At 46.2% G+C, this 20650-nt stretch overlaps 1 protein-coding gene across 9 annotated transcripts in view; it reads right to left on the reverse strand.

The window, feature by feature from the left end:
- The window catches only part of BBX (BBX high mobility group box domain containing), a 128568-nt gene extending 109162 nt beyond the window's left edge, over nt 1-19406 (reverse strand). For 4 of the 9 annotated variants that reach the window (XM_042867414.1, XM_042867413.1, XM_042867412.1 and 1 more), the window contains exons 1-2: nt 19353-19406; nt 17456-17528 (exon numbers count right to left, since the gene is read on the reverse strand). The gene's annotated coding sequence lies outside the window, so the exon portion shown is untranslated. Of the gene's footprint in view, nt 1-17455; nt 17529-18739; nt 18816-18955; nt 19036-19352 lie in introns of those variants that run through there. The other 5 variants (XM_042867415.1, XM_042867410.1, XM_042867411.1 and 2 more) reach the window with 4 other exon arrangements.
- Between the last annotated feature and the right edge of the window lie 1244 nt (nt 19407-20650).

Genomic DNA, 20650 nt, shown 5'->3' on the forward strand with positions numbered 1-20650 from the left:
CCTTATAGCTGCAACTTGAGCTTCTAATTAGTGTTTCTCCCTTCCTCATTCCCCTTCACCTCTATCACACTCAGAGGACTTAATGAACTACCAAAATTCTGCAAATCCATGAACCTGATCAAGAACCCAACCTTTTTTTTTTTTTTTTTTTTTTTTTTTTTAAATTCTAAGAGCTCAGTAATTTGCCACAGATGTACAGGACATTTGAAGAGCATTTCCTTGTCCCACATCCCCACTCAGATACCTTCACTGAACCTAGTGAAGATTTACCATGTCATGCATCTGTTACCAGCTTGTAATGGTTTTATGGTTTTTGGTTATCAGTATTCCACATCATAACATCATGTAGTGCACTGGGAGTTGAAGAGTTAACACTCCAGTTCTGTGGATCATGAATAGTTCTGGGTACCTTGTTCTCAGAAGAACTACATGCTATACAGCCCAGAGGACTTTGCATTGTTCTGTTTCTGTTTTCCATCCAGAGAGAAAGATTAAACTGCTCACAGCTTACGAGACGTGCTCTCTTTTGCCTTCCTGTTTGTCCCAGCTAGACATCTCACCTTCAGCATTAGAGTAAGGCCTTTGGTTTTTCGACACTCTCTCTCATTTTATCTGATTTATTAGCTTCAATTCTACTTATATTGTATTATAGTGTGCTATCCTGCATTTTGATATCTTATTGAGTAAATTAGTTTGTTTCTCCTCAGATTGTTGCCGCTGTTTTGTTTTTAGGCCCATCTCCCCACCCTTTTCCCTTTTTCCCCTTTCCTGGGTTGTAAGTCTGTGGGTCTCCCTACCCCATTAGTCACAAAACTGGGCTGGAGTGGCCCATAAACTGTTGACACAGCTGTAGTAAACTGAACTTCTTGGGACTTCCTTTGGTAAGGGGAAAAAACTGTCAGATTCAGAAGAGGAACAGTGCTTTCTAACATTATAAGCAAAGTGTCTTCAGTAAAGGCCTCAATAGCTCATAAATAAACTGAAGATCAATGATTACAGATCCATGGCCAAAAAAAAGTACAGCAGAAACACCCCCTTTCATCCATAAGCATAATGTATTCTGTTAAAGATTGAAGCAATGACAAAATGTCAGGCAGTGCACCCGGTCTGCACAAAAAAAATTTATGACTTCACAAGCTTCTGTCTGTCTCCTATAGCTTTGATATTCCTTCCCCACCTCCCCCTACTTTTAAAGTCCTAGTAGTAGCCAGACAATTAATTTACAAGTCCAAGTTCAGAAGCGTCTGTGACAATCTCCGATAACACCCGGGCTGAGATTCCCTCTCAGATTGAGTTCTGCCCATGCACTGACTGTCTGGATGACATCAAGGCACTTCTCACAGTTGTCCTTATGCATTCCTCCTCTACAGAAAACTCAGGAGAAAGGGAAATCCGTAGGGCATCAGGACTGCAGAAGACAAGCTGTGTACCCTAGAAGTGAGGTACCAGCGTCACCTACCCTCAGTCTGTATATTTGTTGTATCAACACCTTTTTGTTAGGAGCCATGTGGTTCAGCCCCTTCCCTGCTCTGGAGTACCAAGACACCAAACCAGCCTCGCTCTAATTGCAGATGTGCATCAAAGGCACCTTCAGACCTTGGCTACAGAGAAGAAGAACTGTTATTATCTCACACCAGAAAAGATTCAGATCCAATGCCCACTGCAAATCTCTCAACACCATCTCAAAGCAATACAGAAAAACACTGGGACTGTAAGAAACACCAATTCAATGCAAGTGAGTGTTGACAACAATCCTTTCATCTTCATTTTATCTCTCTAGCAGTCCTATATTTTGAAATATTAGAAATGCAATAGGAAGATTTCTGCTTGCCTACAAACTCAAAGCACAAACAGGGAGTCGAGCTACTCTGCAAGACAGTTGGAAACAGCAACATGACAGTTCTCATAGCCTGATCAAAAGTCTTCTTGGTGAGCCTGAGTTGGCCATAATAGCACTCCTACTCAGAAGCAGATTGAAAAGTACCTGATTATTTCTACTTTTCACTGTTGTCCATGGGTTCTGAACATAGCAGAGATAACTGACCAGTGTTACTGACCAGTATTAATTCTGCTTTAGTCTGTGAGATCCCTAAGGAGCCAGAAGCACTTGGTACAGGCCAAGGAAGGATCATGGCATGTCTTCATTCTGGTTCCCCTCTGAAACAGTAATCCACAACAGTCAGGGTAAGATCTGTGTTACTTGTTCTTGAAATGCCTGTTTGAAATGTTTTTTTCTGCAAAAAAATTTTTGCAAACTTTTGTTGAGAAAGTTTTCCAAGCAGTTTTAAGTTACATTATTCAAGTAATAACTAGAAAAAGACCTCACCTCCTCATCACTTACCAGTACTATTTTTAAGCTATACTCTTACTTATCTCCTTTCGTCAACTGTTTAACCTTATGATTTAAGGAGAAAAGAGGAAAGTTCTGAATGTAATAATCTCTATTTGTTAGAGAAACATCTTTATAAATCTGTCAGGCTATAGAATTTACAAGCTTCTTTAAGTAACAAGCCTTATCAGATTTCCAAGACTAACCTTGCTGCTTTATAAACTGGAATCCACAATCAGAACCATCTTTACCAATTGTTTCACTGGTGCCAAGCCACAACAGCTTACCCAAAAGAGTGCACATGCCCAAGGATGTGTGCCAAAACGTTTCAGTGCAGGATCAGGTCTCTATACCGTCAGCTGCATGTAAGGCTTCAAAAGCCTGCAAGTAGCTCAGGGGACCGCTATTACAGACGCACTGTTGGACTGGGACCTAAAATACATGAAGATCTTGGTCTTCTCCACAACTGAAGAATTCTTAACAATTACACATACACATACACACCACAACAACAACAACAAAAAAAGCATTCCCTCTCTCACTCCTCCCAAAAAATAATTTATTCTGCGTTTGTGAAATAAGAAGATACATACTTATAATTGCAATTCCTTCTCATCTCCCTCAGATGAAAACACTACATAATCCTTTGGGATAAACTCAACAAAGGAAAAAAATCAGTAAAAAAAAAAAAGCCTCAAATTCAGGAGCATTTAAAAAAAAAAAGCCAACAGCTATAAAGCCTGTGCTGACCATAATAATAAAACAAGGATGGGGAATACAACATCCTTACGATCCACCAATTTTTACCAATTATTGTCTTTCTACCATTTTATTCCACAGTGTAGCACAGAAACAGTTGGATTTGACATCAGAAAGTGAACAAGGTATTAAGAATTTTCTATGAAACTGTGTTCTGGTATGCTCAAGACTGTGTGCCAACTGATAAACCTGCTTAAAACTCTAGGTCAGCATAGAAGTCCAAAGCTCTGAACAACAGCAGTATATAAAAAGAAAGCACAAAATCCAATGAATGTCAGCCAAATATGTTTTAAAAGACAGTCAGTAGGTTTCCTTGTTACTGAACTACCACTAAAAATTACAAGTCTTAGAATGTAAGACTGGAACCACCAAGTCCTCTACAAAGCCCCAAACTGCTGCAATGATTTCTTCTTTGTACACCAGTTATGTCAATCTCTAGAGCAGCTGAACTATTTAAGCACAGACCAGGCCTAGCTTAATAAAGTCTTTTGAGCAGTAGGACATTTTAGAGCATGCCTAGTACCAGCCTAAACACATTTCTACCACCTCCGCACATCTCAGACCACAGACAGAGCACGCTCATACATCCCTGCAGAAGTCACTTTCAGAGAAGTAGGAAGAATGGAGGGCGGTATTCATACAGCACCGAGTTAAGGAGAGATCCTACTGTGTTGTGTTCCTATCACACAGCGCAAGCTCTTGAGTAGAGAAGAACAGTTCTGAATATTGAAGTTGGATGCTAGCAGATTTGGTAGCAGTTTGTGAATACTCAGCCAGTCAGCCTGAAATCTGACATGACAAAGTTATCACTTTTTTTTTTTTTCCTATTAGTATGGAGAAGTAATATTGTCTACATACAAAGCAGAACTTTTAGTAACAGAAAGGTAGCAGGTGTAATAAATTTCTACAGCAATAGAAAATATAAGATAGTATAATATAAGATAATATAAGATAAAATAGAAAATATAGAAAATTTCAGGAAGTTTGGAAGTTCTGCCATGCCCTGGCCTTACCTGAACATCCCTGGGACAACTGCAATCTGTGAAATAGAGTTCTGAATGGTTTATAGGAAGTAGTTAGCTGATACCTGGAGAAGTATGCAATTATGGCAGCAAAGTGTTATTATGTCCTAATAATGTGTTATTGTTTAACAGAATATGCAACATATATTTACGACAATATCATCATCTACCGCCCTCCCCAACCCTACTGTGCCCTGGTACAGCCTCACCTGGAATACTGCATCCAGTTCTGGGCCCCCCAGTACAAAAAAGACAGGGATCTCCTGGAAAGAGTCCAGCAGAGGGCCACAAAGATGAGAAAGGCCTGGAGTATCTCCCCTACCTGGGTCTGTTCAGCCTTGAGAACAGACGACTCCGAGGGGATCTGATCGATGTCTATAAATATTTAAGGTGTGGGAGGCAAAGAGATGAGGCCAGACTCTTATTCAGCATGCATGGCAAGAGGACAAGGGGAAATGGCCACAAACCGGAGCATAGAAAGTTCCACACAAATGTGCATAAGAACTTCTTCATGGTGAGGGTGACGGAGCACTGGAACAGGCTGCCCAGGGAGGTTGTGGAGTCTCCTTCTCTGGAGACGTTCAAGACCCACATGGATGCCTACCTGTGCAGCCTGCTGTAAGGAGCCTGCTTTGCAGGGGGTTGGACTTGATCTCTATAGGTCCCTTCCAACCCCTGTAATTCCATGATTCTGTGGTTCTACAGTACACTCAAAGACTTCACTGTTTAAAAGAAGTCTTTTTTAGAAGACTTTTTTTCTGTTTTAGAAAAGTCTGGTTAGAAAGGGAATTATTTTGACTCTTTGGTAGGATGATATGCTAAAAGTCAACATTCAATCCACTTCTTTAGAGGAAGCGGCAGCTTTTTCAGATGTTAAAGAGCATCACAGACATCAACCCAAACCAAGGGGACTTATACTGAGATTCAGTACTGTATTAATAGGCTGTAATTTTAACTGGTATTTTACTTTATGACAGATTCAATACTTGGAAAGCAGCAAAATAACATAAAAATCTGAACAATTTTTTTATTTAAAAACTTTTTGTCCCATAACACAGTCTCAAGTTTTTCCCTCCAGAGATTGCACCACGTTTAACAAAGGAGAGAGACATCACTATCCCAGATTTGTAAACAGAGAAACAGAAAGAGGAAACAATCGACCCAAGATCATGAAGCAAATTAAGAGTAAAGCTGCATTACTGGCCTGTTTTAGGTTTTTTTTTTTTTTTCCTGTTTCTTTGGGTGAAATTTTCACTCTTTGAATCCTAGAAGGAAGTGCTAGCCTTTCATTTGCTTCCTAAAGTATAAATGTAGAACTAGAATGTATTTTCAACCATCTCTCTGAATATACTTCAGCTTAAACAGTAAATTGTATCAGATACAGTATTGCACATGCCTCAGGTCATACTTAATAAAGTTCATTCAGTGCTTGATGCACATCTTACTAGAAACTTACTCCAAGCTTTCTCTCCTTCACTCCTAACACCATTTGAGTGTAATTCACATGTTACTCAAAGAATGTCTGCTTTGGAAAATGTTCTTGCTTCAGCTACATCAGAACACAACCACTCTTTCTATGTGTGTGCCTCATACAGAAGGCGTTATACCAGCATAACTTTATGGGCCAAAAGACAGCTACAGAAGTGCAAATATACCCTTATAGAAAAGATTTTACAGCTTATTTTGGTTTCTGAAGGTGAAGAAATCGTCATGGCACACAGTACCTTAATTCTGAGCTTATGTATCCACACTCATAATTTCATCCCTGTTTCTGCAACAGTAAAATCCACATCAATAACCAGTATTATGATAAAGGTCAAGTACAGGAGAGCCTTAAAGAATAAGTCCCTCAATTAGATCTTTGAAGACATTTGCTATGAACCCAAATTTCCTTCCACTGAAGCCAACAGCAAACTTCTAATGCAATTTAGAGAGACAGCGATCTTAGCCATCGCAGCATCGTTCCTGGGAAAATGAGGAATTAATTTGCAGTGATGGGACCAAACCTTCTACTCCTCCAAAAACACCTCAGAGAGGGGTGGGGGTGTCTCATTCTTCCCATCAAGCATTGTCAATGTAGTTGCAGCAATACTTTAAACACAGTTCCCCTAGCCGGTTTTGCCAGAATTCCCATAACAAACAGAGCCCAACTCTGCTCCAGCAGCCTCAGTGGGCTCACATAAACACATCAGCTCAGAGCTCGGACTGAAGGGAAGCTTATAACCACATTTTTTTACATGGCCAGTAGCCCACCTCAGTGCAAGACGACAGGAAAGCACTACTAAGCACACACTGAGGAAGGGGCTTCTCTTAGATATCTCATCCAGAACATCCTCCAAGATATCACAACTCCTGAAAAAAAATCTTGGCTCAAATACTTCTTTTCTGAAAAAGAAAGCCTCAACATTTCACATATTTAAGGGGGGAGGAAAACGTGTCAGAACAAGAATAGTTCAATCCTAAGGAAATGCAATAACTATAAAATCAGCCACATTACTAAAGCATTCTGTTTAAACACTTCTACCAAACAAGAGCTAATTGTTTTAAGGCACTTTTATAAAACATGAATACTTTGGCAATAAACAGCTTCCATAAGAAAAGCTGCCTAAAAATGTGTGACTTATTTCCTTACTGCGCTTACAGCAAATGCGTGTGAAAATAAAAATGATGACCCTTTCAGGATGAGGGATTCATCGTACTTCAGCACGTTCTCTTAAGAAAAAGTGTAGATAATATTCAGTAACTTTCCCACTTTATTTATTTTTTTTTTTTTAAAGGAACGCTTGTTCTTGCCTGTTTTAAACATCTGTGAACAGCATTTCAACTGTCACTTCCATTCTCTTCTAATTTCTATTTAGGTTTTCATCTTCTATGTTAATACTCAGGTATACAAGAATCCCAACAGCTGTAGATACTTTGAATACTCTATGCAATGATACAAAAGAATTTGGACAAACAGAAGAGAAAGACAAGACTACAAAATCTGTTTGCACCAAGGAAAGAAGGCCATAAAAACACTTCTTGAAGTGTGTCATTCTTCTTTTTGGGGGAGCAAAATTCCAATATGTGAATAGTTTGTATAACCATGCCACTAGGCCTCAGGCACACTCTACATTTCTGAGTACAACCCTGCAACCAGCTGAGGTCTAATTCTGCATTCCTTAGTAGTCAGAAACACTGGTACACTCTTATCCTGCTGTAGAAAAGCACCATGGAGCTGCAGAGTCAATACATGCTATCAAGTTTTTTTTTTTGTTTTGCTTTTTGTTTTTTTTAAACGCTGTCAAGATGCTATTAATATTTTGAGTGGGGAGGGAGGGAGGGAAGAGGTTAGAATTCTTTATCGATGTTACTCCATAGAGTTTCTATGGCATTTATCTTTTTTTTTTTTTTTTTTTAAATTATATTTTTCTTCATCTACTACATAAATTAAGCTGAGGAAAAAGCATTCAACAAAACGCTTGATTTCAGTTTTTGGGTTCTGGACAGCAGTGGTGCTAGAGTCATTTCTGGAAATGATCAAGCCCTCCCTTGGCCATTAAAACCACAGCCACATGTCACACAATCTGAAGGAAAGACTGTCACAGCAGTTTTAAAAGAATCACTTCGTTGTTTTTATTTATTTTAATCAAGCAACATTGTAAACAGACAGGTCTCTGTTCATCTGTACCTGCCAGGAGCAGGAGAGGCATCCATCTCCCACACAGATGTTAACACAGTTACAGCGTCATCTAGTGAGCTGCTCTGTGCTCCTCTGTAGTGGCAGACTTCTGCCATTACAAACAGGGACTTTGGATAATGGATTCTGAAGTTGTCTTAGAAAACACATTCAGGTTAGCATAAATAGATTTACAGTTAAAACAAATCTTCTCTGAACAAAGAAATTAGACTCAAATTTCAATCAGATGTTACTGACCTTTAACATATATTAATAAAACATCCCTGAAAGTAACTTAGCTTTATTTTATGACAAACCAATGCTAAAATTTTACTGCAATGTTTTATAACCCTCCCTGTATAATAAATTACTTTTATTTTTGGGTTCAAAATTGTAAACAAAATTCAAATACTGAACGTGTCAGACTTCACTGAAGGACTTAGAGGATGGTGACGCACTGAACAGGTTGCCCAAGGAGACCGTGGATGCCCCATCCCTGGAGGCATTCAAGGCCAGGCTGGATGTGGCTCTGGGCAGCCTGGTCTGGTGGTTGGCAACCCTGCACAGAGCAGGGGGGTTGAAACTAGATGATCATTGTGGTCCTTTTCAACCCAGGCCATTCTATGATTTGACCAGAAAGAAGAGCTATATTTAAAACTAAGTTACCTGAAAGCAGCAAATTCCACTGCAATTGCAGAAAAAATATAAGTGGTATAAAGTTGGAAAAGCAAGAAAGCTCATTTTTCCTCTGTTTTGAGAAAGCAAAGCAAACAGGGATTAGTTTTCCCAGTTCTAAAAGCTTGGTTTGGTTACATCAGAATCTGTACCTTATTCGGGATCGTACTCTCTTTAAAGCACTGAGTGCAAGTGCTGCCTTCATTAACCCATATGGGGGTGTTTGTGCACACATACTACTTTAATAAATAGGACTCTTAAATACCATAGTTTAAATAGTATGATTTGTCACATTCTGAACAAAAGCTTTCCATCACTCACGAGCTAAATAAACGCATATAAGCCATGTAATCACTTACAAAAGGGGCAGGCATACAGTGCATCCTCTGAACTAGCAAAATGAAGTGCCAAGCTTAGTGTAAAGGCTATATTTGTCAATATATTTTAACCATCGTCTACCAATACAGATTGCCTCTGAGAAAACAAATGCAAAAATATCAAAGCAAAATGAGATCAAATCACTAATTTAAATCAAGCGCCTACTGATTATGGTCACAATTTCAGTCAGTTGAACAGACAGATCTGGAATGCCAGGGCACCACATGTGCAAAGGTAATGTGCACACCTGGGGCTCACAAAAGCCATGAGGATGTGGTGTAAGAGTCTCCCTGTTTGAGCTCTGCTTGCCTCCACACTCTGCCTCAGCCTGGCTTGACAGCTGCAAGGGCAGACAGCATTCCAAAACACATCCAAAGACTTTTCCATAGGATTCCCAACTCAGAGCAGCCACTGTCCTCACTGGGAGGCCTGAGCTGCCACCCACTGTGTGGGGACACCTGTGACAACCACCTCACCTCCCCTGATTCATTTGCTCTATCTCCCTTAACAAAGAGCAATCAAACTCTGCACACTGCCTTGTGGGACCACCCAGGACGGCAAGCAGAAAGCACAACACCCGCAGCACCACATCACCAGGAGCCTGCTCCTCCACACAAATAAATAACTGCTTCCCTTGGACTTGCCTCCCAGAGGGGCAGGATCATCCTTTGCTGCTTGCAAACCAGGCAGGCCTGGACAAAGAGGCCTAAAGCCTTGCTCAGAGATTCACCTGGATGAGCAGTCAGCTCGCAGCAGCAGTGAACTGTGCAGAGATGGCAGAGCTGCAGCTCCTCTGACAGTGTCCTTGTGAGGAAATCAAGCCTCACAGGGCTCTCACAGCATCAGGTTTGGCCCAGGTCACTTTGAGCCACAGAACATACTCCACACAAGCATCCGATGCTCTGCAACAACACCGCAAGCAACACCAAGGTGAGCACATACAAGACGTGTGAAGAAAACACTGATTTAACATCACAGGGAACAGTTGGAGACGGTTTTCCTCTGACACACATGCAGGCAGTACTCTTAGAGATTAATGGGAAAGGGGAACACACAACCAACAATTCCACTTAGCTGTCCATGCTTTACTGCCCTTATTTAAGGTTTTCTGTACCGATAAATAAAACTGAAAACTTCCTCCCCTTGCTCTAGTTCTGACACTCGTGCTCTTCATTTAGTCCAGCAGCCTTCAACAAGAGGCACAGCAACTTCTGTTTACTCTTTCAGCACTGGAACGTGTTTTTAATCAATAGAGGAAACAAACTGCAAATAGGTTGTTGCATTAAAGTATTTGCTAACAGCTTTGTCATTCCTCATTTTGCAGACACCAAATTTCCCCCCATAAACACCCCTGTTTCTCCAAAAGCAGCTGGAAATTAATTATGCTATTTTAATTTTCTTATTAATTCCTATGCCATAGCTCTGTAATCAGTGCTGAATTGTGCTGCAATTTTGTGTACTTGTTTCAAAATATATTACGAGCACTTGATGACTGATGTTTAACACGATGTATGAAAGAGTATCTCAAATAAATTAGAAGGAAGAAACACAAATAGAGACATTTTACTTGAAGTAAGCAAGAATTCCGAGACATCCAAATGAGGTAAATGCTGAAACTCCCAGGTCTGTGGCACAGCGTTCACCGATGAGAACTGAGGCAGGCCAGAAGTCTGCGCTCCACAACACAAGAACTGAGTATTAAAAAAAAGCTTTTTGCAAAGAGAGAGAAGCCAGACTTCAGTGAACTGGTGCTGATAACAATACCTCTTTCAAAATCTATACCCTCCAACTACCGATTTAACCTGCATCAAAACACTTTCCTTGCTGAACCACATAAACTTGGGAAGCAAACATATGTGCAAAGTAACGTTACATACATGACAAATGCCACATATCACCCACCTGCTGCTCTCCCAGCCCCTTCTCATTTTCAGGAGCTCTGCACATTTCAGCCTGCGTTCCTTGCCCTCCTTCTATTGCTCACATTCAGGCCATGCACTCGTGCACTGATCACTGAGTGCAATGGGTGTGTGACCCTGGCAGGACTGACTGTATATCAATAATTAAGAATAACACAAAATTGGCAGCCTTCCTGAGGAACTGCAGGCTACCAGCAGCTTTGGTCAGATCCTAAAAGGGGTGCACATCATAGAAACGCTCAGGTTGGAAAAGACCTTCAAGATCATCAAGTCCAACAACAACCTCACCATACTACCTGAACTCTAACAACACTCTGCTAAATCACGTCCCTGTCCTGTAATCCAACTGCAAAGGTGTAGCTGTAGGACTCTTCAATAGTAGAGCTCTTCAATAGTTAGGACAAGATGCAATGCACAAAAAGATAGTAATAATAATAAAACTACATGAATCAGCATGATGTGGCTCACTATAGAACTTCTATTGCTTAAAAGTGACTCGTGGAGAGTAAATCAAACACGGCCAACCACAACAGCGCCCATTTCATCAGCCTAGCAAAAAAGCAAAACTTCCTCTTAACATTCATAGACCAATTTTAACACAGAATATCACAATGTTTCAGCTCTGCTGACCTTTGTGAAGTTACTTAATGCTGAAAACTGTGAAAACAAGGAAAATTTTGATTTCTTATGTTACTCTATTCATTCCCTCCCAAGGTTTTCTTTATCAAGCTCCAAACTTCTCATGGTGCTATTTTCTTAAATAAGCTCACGTATAGAAACAAGAACTTAGGATAATTTGTTTCACAAAGGAAGAAAGGTGATTTACTATGCTACTGTAGAAGACATAATCCCAACCATTATCACACAACATGCCTTATCCACTCCTGCAAGCTTGTTGGTTAAGACCTGACTGGGGAGGGTACGGGGAGAAAAGGAAAGAAGAGCAAAAAAAAAAAAAAGAGACTACTTTGGACAATGCAGATGCTTGAAGGTCCTTACGTAACTGGCAGAAAAACCATACTTGGGAAATACCTGATGAAAGCCACCAACTAAACGCATTAAAGTTCACTCAGAAGTTTCCAACCTGCTAAAGGCACTGCTCAACACACTCAGCAGCACAGAGAAGCCACCATGATGTGGTCAACTCACCAGGGGCCAGCGTTCAAGCTTTCCTCACTTGAACCCTGCCATGGGCCAATTCATCTGTCATCAGCGGTGCTGAGGGGCTGCCCTTCACCCTGTGCACCTGGTCCTGGGAAAGCCACTTGTGACCACAGCTCCTGAGAAGGCAGAAACCTTCCTGGTGCTGCACCTACAAGAGGAAAGTAACCATGCAGCAGGACACTGGGTCAGCATGGTCCTTGCTGGGGATTCTGAGAGACATTCAGTTTGCTACAGACTACGATCCTCAAGAAAAAGAAAAAAAGAACAGGTACCAGGATGAGCGACTTCCCACCTCCCCTCAACAAGGGAAGATGCAGACAGGATTTGTTGAGATTTCTGTCAAGAGAGCTTCCACTTGATATAAGTTCAGAGAACTTACATCTCGTGCTGTGGAATGATGGAACGAATTTCTTTCACCTCTGCTGGAAGAGACATTTGGTGACAACAAGGGTCAGTGAAATGCTGTTTCTTACTTTTGAAGAAGATTTTTCACATTTTATGAAGTCTTTCATCCTGAAACACCCACGTGGAGGATTTCTGATAAGAATTCCGTGCTTCCCCAGCAATGGATTTTCTTAGTGTAATTGCATAAAATTCAGTTAGCCTTACTTCTCCTTGCTAAAAACTGAAATTTTGTTGTGGCAGCTTTTTGTATACAGAGATGTCTGAAGCTGGCTTATTTTCACATGCTGAATTGTCCACACTCACGAGGACTTGCTATTACTCTGTGCATTTGTGTACTACGAAGGAAAAGGCAGGAACATTGGAAAACGTCAAACCCATGCTCTTCCTCTTTGTTGATTCATTTTTCGTTATCAACTTCATAAACACTAGAAATGATAAAAATGCTACTGTCACTGCAAATGCTACAATTAGATTTTCACTAACTGAAGTCTCCTTTCCTCCTCCAGTAGAGCTCTTTAAAACCAAAGCCACCTCATCACCACAGTAGCTAAACACTGGTTTTCAGCAAATCTTAGTCTTACATGAAATACCCTTACTGGGTTTAGAAACAAAAGTTCAAATTGGTAAGTCAGGCTTCTTAACAAAATAGGGCCAGAACACTAAAGCAGGCTCTTTTGTCAATTTCACATTCCATGAAAAAGTTAGCTGCAACTTAGCACTAGATTATGAATATTAAATAAAAACAATGTAGTCATAAAAAACTATTCAGACCAATGCATATTTTTTTAATGAAAACCAATATCTGATTTCATAAAGTTAACACAGAGAACTTAGTATTAAATTGCATAATACACACAGTAGCCCAAACAGCATGTTCAGTGGCAAAAACTCTTCAGTAAGCTCTCGTCTCAATCTAAGCTCTCCTGTCAATAGCAACACAGATGAAAGCCAGCAGCTTCACACGACTCTAAAATACCTTTTTCTAAAAGTTGTGCTATGGAGGAAGTTGGACATTTGCATGAGATACTCAGCTGGCAGAATTCAGTAAGACCACTCACACATCAAGACGGGCATTTCTCAGGAAAGCTTTGTAGGGAGCATACTCTGAGGGAAAGGGCACAACCAACAAGATGTGGGTTTGATTCCATTCTTGCTCACACTGCTAAATGGCTGCAGACAAGCCTGTGCTGCTTTCACTGTGCTGTATCTCAGGTGCCTAGAACAGGAATAAGAAGTGACTGTTCCTTGTTTTGATGTGTGTGATTACAGCATGACCTATGTGCTTCTCCAGACAGGGCACAAGCACATGAACAAGGCAATGCCAATTATTAATAATATAGTTCAGAGAACAGCGTGAGATTCGTTGTTTTTATTTTTCCCTAAAACACTGCAATCTAACAGCAGGCTGTCAATCCACTCTTCAGGTAACCCCTACACCAATTCAGGTCTTACCCCATCTGAAACCCATCAAGAGGAGTGACAGCTGGGGGTCTTCTATGGAACACTATGCATCTCTAAGCACCAGGCTCAGCACACCACCCTCAGAATGAAGCACTGCACTGTCACTAAAATTTAAAAAACAATAGTTATAAATAAATAGCAGTAGTGGTAAAAAAAAAAAAAAAAAAAAAAAAACAAACGGAGTCTGCTTCTGACAGTGAATTCCCCTAATAATAAGGGGAAGAAAGGAAAAGGCATAAAGATAACACAGCAGAAGAAAAAGCTGACTTCTTCCTGTTTCTCCCCATACCTCCAGAAGCAGTTTGAAATACACATGACCATTATATCAAGCCAGTTTTGCAGACTCCTAAGTAATAAAGAAAGCATACATTATTATGGTTACAGTGAGGTAAAACAGTATCCATACTGTGCTAAAACAAACTTAATTCGCTCAGGTAAACTGTTCCCATATACAGGCATAGTGCGATTTAATGAAGGGAAGTTTCATTAGCCTCCATCTGCAGGTGGAAAAGGACATATGGCTACATTTCCATGATATGCTCTGACCCCATGAACCTTCAGCCCACCACAGCCCCCGCTGGGCCATCACCCACACACAGGGCACAGGATGCAATCGGGGCCCACAGTTTGGAAAGCAGCTGCTGGTTTTAACAGTGACAGCGTGAGTTATGGTGAGGAATTAGAACCAGAGTTTCAGTTCAGCTCCAGCTTTAATTTCCAGCATCTTCCTCCATCAAAGGGCCACCTTCTCACAAACACAGAACCCTGTATGTGCCATACAGAGGCCAAAGAGAGGTGGCATTTCAGCTCACAGCTGCCCAGGTGTCACTGCAGGTGTGTTTATAGCCTTCACACCACAGCAGAGCCTACATGTGTGTGGCATATACCTCACTGGCATGTTACACTACTACACATAGTGAAGAGCAACTCTATCCCCATCCACTTGCTCCAAGTTCCCTAACTTCCTACCAGCCTGCTGCAAGGCCTGTCCAGAACATCACTGACCATCAGCCCACAGACTACAAGCAGCAGCAGCAACCTGGAAGAACTTTCAGCTCTGAACGCAAGCAAAGATATCAGTGAATTTAGCAAAGTTTATCACATGCTCAAAGATGTTTGCGTGCTTAGGACTGCAAGCTGGAGAACCACTAACTTCTGAACAGAGTGCATTACAAGCATTCTGGAAGAAAAAAAGTGAGAGGTATAAAACAAACGCATGGTTAACTCTGATATTTAATGTGGAAAATGTGACATTTAAGATGTTTAATTATTCACATGACATCTATGACAGAGAACATTTTCCTCCTTGAATGGGAAAACAAGCATGGACAAATTCCTCTCACCATAACTCCTTCCCTAAACAGAGCTCCCACTGAAACCTATGGGAGCTCTGCAGGCACTGGGTGCAGAGCAAGCAGTCCTCAACAACTCCAAAGTGCCCAGGGCAACTTCCTGACAAACTGTAAGTTTAGGTCAAAACACAAGCTTCCTAAATTGTGGATCTGCATTGAAACACTTTATCAGCTCGCGGCGCTGAGAGGAAGGGGGAAAGCACAACAAACTTTTGAGACAGGGACCAATGTCTGAGAATTTCTCATGGCCCCTTCCTAAGCAGATCTCCCCCTCCCAGCCTGTGACACATGGGCACTCTACCTGGCGCTGCTTCCTAAGGCCGTCCTGTATGCCAGGCCTGGATTACTGAACTCCAGCCATGGATGGATACTTCAGTGAGACTTTGTAATAAAGCACATCTTCGTTGTTACCAAAACAAGCACTCCTTAAAGTAAACGGATATTTCCAGTAGTGGCCAAATCTAACAAAATCTTTATTCTCCCCTTTAAACAGCCATGCTATTTTTATTACATTTTAAGCTATGAGGAAATATACTTCTCAATCTCCTCTAAAACTTCCATCGTGCCTTTTTGTTCAAAAGGACACTTTTCTTCACAATTTGTTCGTTCCAGATCAATATTAGGCAAGTGCTACACTTAGCACTACACACAAAACGGAGGCCCACTGGTCTTAGAAGGTGCAGGCAGATGATTATCTCCACTTCACTTCTAAGACTGAACTCCCATGCACACAGAAGGCTTCGTCATATGAAACTAAAGCTACAAAATGACTGAAGAGCCCACCTCAAGCAAAGCCTCCATGGTGCCCTTGCCCATTATTGTTCACCACTGCTCCAAATAAAAAAGAAATTATAGGCTCTTATAGACCTCTAACCCGACTCTTACCTGGAAACACAAAATTAAGCCCAAAAATCAGCATATGTATACTCAGCTCTGAATAACAGTTTGAAGCTTACCAGCCAGTTTTTGAATTTCCCAGTGTGTTCTTACTTTGGGAAAATCATTGCATCAATTACACTACGCAGAGCAGGATGTCAGTAATGCTATAGAACAGAAAGCAACGATCTGTCACAAAGAATTTCAGTAGTTTAATCTGGTGTTGATAGTCTCAGACCTACACACACCAATCCCACCGCCAATAACATCTGGAAAATGGAGATTTGGGTGCAGTTCTACAGGAACTGAAGGAATGGCAGCACTGTATCTCCCCTACCTCCCCACAGCCATAATCCCAGCCATAAGAACAGGTCCACAGCCACAGCGTCACAGCTGCTCCCTGCAGCCCCCTTCTTGCTGGCGTGTTTGGGACCATCACTTAACACAAGTCTGCTGTACTCTGACTGGAAAAGGTCACGTTATTAATCCTTCATGTTTATGAGTGCTAAGCTTATCCCAAATGCATGTCTCATCTTGTTTTCTGTTAAGTATACAAAATTGCCATTAAAAAGAAGTGTGTGTGTGTTTAATCTCCCACTTCCTTATTTTAGGCCCAAAGCAGTTCAGTGCCAGTGTGGGCAAAGGTATGAAAGGTGCTCCGTGTGGCACACGCTTCATACTACCTGTGAACACAACCCCACAAATGTACCACCTCTCCTTTACATGACCTCATCAATCCAGCTCCAAAACCAAATTCTTTATCAGAAAGTGTCAGAACTTTTCCACAGCATACGGAGAGAACAGGAAGCTGCACACTGGAAGGTGAGGAATACTACTAAGTCACTAAGATTCATCTTTCAGATTGAGAGGTACCTGCATTCATCAATGCCAAAAGAAAAAAAACAACAACAACAAAAAAACAGCAACACAGAAACAGTATGGGTGGAATTCTAACGAACACTGTCTACGTTTAGAACCGAACAAACTCCTGCTGTAGTAGCACTGCTGCTATGTCAAACTTCTTGCTGATTCCTGAACCACAGAAATTTCCCATCATCTGCTCCAATGGTTGGTATTTTCCATGTTTTTCCCCTCACCACTATCTCAGCAAGTTTTTGACCGCCACACTGCACTCTGCACATCTTAATATTACTTCGGTTCAAAACTTCATCCCTAAGCCAATGAATTCATCATCCTTACAAAATAGGGTTCAAAAAAGTAAGAGACAAAGCATCACTGAGAGGACGGGAGATGCAGTGATGCACAGGTTATTCTGTTTGACACCTGTACAGAAACTTTGCAAGCCAGCTGCTGCTGCCAGCACCTGGAGAAGACATGTTTCCTGAGGTAGCAGAACCCAAATGAGCATCTTCCATGTCTGAGGCAGCACCGAGAGCTGCTCTGTCTCAGGAGCAAGAAGCAAGCTCTTTTTCTGCGCGTATGCTTTACATACTCACCCAGGAAGGCAAGTGGAAACTACAGACAGGCGAAGATGAAGCTGTCTCAAAGCCTTTGTCATGTGATAGTGACCTATAAAGTATCAAATAAAGGCACACCATCAGCACACCGTCATTTTACAATATCACAGCCCGCCGCGGCACTGATGAGAGGAGCGGTCCCAAAACTTGAGGGCAGCTTTCCCCTCGCCCCACCCCACCTGAGCTCCGAGCACAACACGGCAGCAGCAGGAAGCCTTTGGGAAGGCGCAAACAAAAGATGCACCGTGGCTGCGGAGGGCACAGGGAGCAGGTCGCCGTGCGTGCAGCAGCAGCAGGGTGGGTTATTCCTCCTCCCTCTGCCCGGCGGCAGTTGGGTGCACACGCAGCACTGCCAGCAGCACGCGTAGGGTTGCCCCACGCGAGATCATCGCCGCACGGGAACAAGGGGCGAGGCGGAAAGTTGCGCACGGGGGCAGCGGGCAGCACCGGGCGGCCGCAGGTACCGGAGCCCGAGAGAGATGGCTCCGGGCAGTGCCCGCAGCCCCGGGCACGGGGGCCCGGGCCGCCGCCCGTGCGAATTGTAGGGCCAGCGGAACCCGGGCTGCGGGGTGGGGTGGGAAGGAAAGGTATTAAATATGGAGCGAGGCTGCCGCCAGCCGGGGTTCGCCGCGGCTCTGCCCCCACAGAGACACCTCTGGTCCGCCGCCGGTCCCCATCAAGTTTGCATCTTAGTTACAAAATGTCGATCTCGAAGGCTGACAAGACACAGGGAGACGGGGAGAGGAGCGGAGAGCGAGCGAGCGAGAGTCAGGGAGAGAGAGCGAGAGAGAGCGAGCGAGCGAGAGAGAGAGAGAGAGCGCAGAGAGTCCATCTTGCTTTGAGGGGGGAGGAGAGCGGCAATAATGCAGCGCATAAATCTCGCCCTCCCGGGGGGGAAACTCTGCCCAACACCTTTGGGGGGGGGCGGGGGGGCCGCGGGGGTTGGGGGCGCTGCGAGCCGCCCCCCGGCGGGGCCCGGCCGCGGCGGTGGCAGCGCGCACCTCCCGCCGCTCCCCTCCTCCTCCCCGCGGGCCCGGGCGACGATCCCGCCGCCGCCGCTGCCACCGGGAGGAGGTGCCGCCGCCGGGAGCAGCGCGGAGCCCGGCCCCCGCCCGGCGCCGCTCGGTGCCGCCGGGCTCGGCGCGGGCCCCCGGCGGCGGGGCTCGGACGTGTCACCGGCAGGACGGGCAATGGTTTCGGCGCCCCAGGCCCGAGTGACCGCCGCCGGCCTGGCGGGGCCCCGGCCTCCCCGCGCGCACTCACCTCCGAAAAACAACTTTTACACGCGGGCCTCCCCCGGAAAAAGTCGCGAATCCGCCCCTCGCGCGGCTCAACCCTCGCGGCCCCCGGCCCGGCCCGGCCGCCGGGGGGAGCCGGGCTCGCTCGCTCGCTACCCGCCGCGCCGGGCGGAGGGCGGGGAGCCACCGCCGGTGCTGCCTCTCGCCCCGCCGCGCGCGTCCTCGCATCGCCGCCTTTTACCTTCCTCGCTCGGCGGAGCGGCATTCCCAGCGCAGACCTGCTGCCGTGTGGCGCCGGGATTAGCGGCGCTGCCCGCCCGCTCCGTTCCTCGCCGCCAGCCCTTCCTTCCCCGTCCTCCTCCTCCTCCTCCTCTTCCCCGCCTGCCTACCCCGGATCGGCTCTCCCAGCCGCCGCGCAAGTTTCATACATTGCAAATCAACCCGAGAGGAGGAAGAGCGAAGCGGCTGCCGGGGGGAGGAGAGCGGCGGCGACGGGCTGCGGGAGAAGGGCTGCTCCCCGTAAGGCGGCGCGACCCGGGCTCGCGGCGCCGAAGAAGAGCCCGGCGCCCACCCGGCGCCCCTCGGGGCGGCCCCCGCCAAGTTTTCTGTCACCGTCGCCCCCCGATGTCACCGCTCACCTCCGCGGCCTGCCGCTCCGCCGCCAACTCGCCGAGCGGACCCCCCCGTTTAGCCCCGCCCGCTCCTCACCGCCCCCCGGGGCCGGGGCCGCCGCCGCCCCGGGCGCATCGCCGATGACTGCCGGAAAACGCGCAGGCACCCGACTCCCCGCCCGGCCCGGCCCCGGGGCCGCCGTCTCCTCCACTGCCGCGGCGGGCGGTACGCGGTGCTCTCCCCGGCGGCCCCCGGCCCTCTATCCGCCCCCCGGCGGGCGATGCCGCCCCTCGGGATGAAGTTTGCCCGCCGCCCTGTCAGCTCGGCGGCCGAGCAGCCGCCGATGGCTCGCCCTCCTCCTCCTCCTTCCCCTTCCTCTCCGCGGCGGCAGAGGTGCCCGCTCGCAGCGCAGCCTGGCACCGGCCGGCCTACCGCTGCCTACCCTCCGTCACAGCTCTCCGCGTCTCGCCGCGAGCCCACCCACCCTCCCCTGCCCAAACTTTCCGACGCGGGCAGCGGCCGCCCGAGCGACAGGGCAGTGCCGGCGGCCGCAGCCGCACAACGCACGCCGAGCCCCGCGCCGCCCCGCCGGCCGCCGCCGGGGCCCGGGGGGCTGCCCGGCCGCCGGGGCGCGGAGAGGAAAGTGCGAGGCGCGGGCACCCCGCAGCCCCACGCTCGGCCGCTCGCCGCCCGCGCTCCCACGCACTCACCTCGGCGGGGCCGGAGAGCGGGCAGGCAGCGCGCCGCTGGGCCGGAGCGAGGCGCGGCGCGCGGCGGAGCCCCTCCGCCTCGGCGCCCGCGGAACGCGGCTCCACACAGAGCCATGCAACCCGGGCAGAGCCACAACACTCCCCGGGATATAAGGCGGCCCGCCATTGGCCGGCGCGCTGAGGGACGGGCCCGGCAGCCATACAGCGCCGCCGTTACACCCGCAGCCCGCCGGGGAGCCGCCGGCGCACACACACACACACACACACACATACACACACACATACATACGCACACAAACACACATAGTCCCCGCACACGCTCACACAAAGATTGCCGAGCGGGGCTCGGGGCGGCCGAGCGGGGCAGGTAGCGGGGCCTCCCCGCCAGCAAGGCGACGCGGGGCGCTGCCGCTGTCCGCCGGCCGCTGTCCGCCGGCAGAGCGGGGATGGCCGTGAGAGAGAGCTACGCGTGCCCCGGGCGGCGCCGCGGGGCTACGGGGTGCGGGCACGGCCCGTTCCGACCCCGCACGGCCGCCCCCGCCATCCCGGCGGGCTCCCGCGTCCCCGCCCGTAACTTCCTCTGTCAAGTTGGGAGCGGAGAAGTTGTGGCGGGC

Source organism: Lagopus leucura, unplaced genomic scaffold, assembly GCF_019238085.1.
Source record: "Lagopus leucura isolate 7727_CA_CO unplaced genomic scaffold, USGS_WTPT01 Super-Scaffold_100001, whole genome shotgun sequence".
NCBI lineage: Eukaryota > Metazoa > Chordata > Aves > Galliformes > Phasianidae > Lagopus > Lagopus leucura.